We start from the raw sequence: 1,234 nt of genomic DNA on the forward strand, positions 1-1,234 counted from the left end.
TGGCTTCCCTTCCCTCTCCCCCTCTTCCCTTTCCCCCCACCACCCCCGCGGCTGCGGCTGGCAGGGGAGGAAGGGAAGGGGGGGAGGCGACGACGACGAGGGTTGGGGGCAGGAGGGGGGCCGAGCTGCCCTGCCCTCCCCAGCTCCGCCCTGGCCCGGTCCCAGAGGACAGAGGATAGCGTGGCCGCTCGGGGAAGGAAGTCTCCGCTCCCTTCCAGCCGAGGTGTTACACAACACTGGGCGGTGGGTGGAGGCTGCGGGAGCCCGTACGGCTGGCTGGTCACTGGGCCCTGGCCCGTGGGGACTGTTCACCGGCTAAAAGAGGAAGAGGGAGAAAGTCAAGGACCTCGGCCTTCTGTGACCAAAATTGACCCCGGCTCCTCTGCTGAAGCCAGATGGGCGTTTCAACGAGTCCTACTGGTGCAACTTTGGCCCCAGACTGATCCGCATTGGGTGCCCCGACCCCAAACCTACCTCTCACTGACGGCTCCTCCTCTCTCCCGACACCGACCTCTTGTTCATCCTTCGCCTTCGAAAGCCCCACTGCTACCCCCGTAGCTCTTCCCCCAGGTGGTCTTCCCAGCCTAATTTCGATTGAACTGGAGGAAGCGGCGTAACCTAATGGAAAGAACACAGGTCTGGGAGTCGGAGGACCTGGGTTCTAATCCCAGCTCTGCCACTTCCATTCATTCGATCTGTTAGATTGAGGAGTTTACTGTGTGCAGAGCACTGTACTAAGCGCTTGGGGGAGTACAATCTACCAACAGACACATCCCCCGCCCACAACGAGCTTACAGTCTAGAGGGGGAGATGCGGCACCACACACAGCATCACCTGTCTGCTGTGTGACCTTCATCAAATCACTTCATTTCTCTGTGTCTCAGTTTCCTCCTCTGAATCACAGGCACTAAATCCTACTCCCCCCTAGTGAGACCGTGAGCCCCATGTGGGACAGGGACTGTGTCCCACCTGATTATCTTGTATCTACCCTAGCGCTTAGTACAGTGCTTAGCACATAGTAAGCGCTTAATGCCATAATAACGATACTCTCCCAAGCGCTTGGTACCGTGCTTTACACACAGTAACCTCTCAGAAGATGCCATTAATTGATTCTATGAACCTATGTCCTCCACTTGACATTTCAGAACCTCTGTGCCACCTGAGCACTTAAATGCTCACAGCTCCCCATAGCACTTACGGTACATATCTTTATACTCTCTTACTTTCTCCTGTC

The sequence above is a fragment of the Ornithorhynchus anatinus genome, chromosome X1, assembly GCF_004115215.2.
Source record: "Ornithorhynchus anatinus isolate Pmale09 chromosome X1, mOrnAna1.pri.v4, whole genome shotgun sequence".
NCBI lineage: Eukaryota > Metazoa > Chordata > Mammalia > Monotremata > Ornithorhynchidae > Ornithorhynchus > Ornithorhynchus anatinus.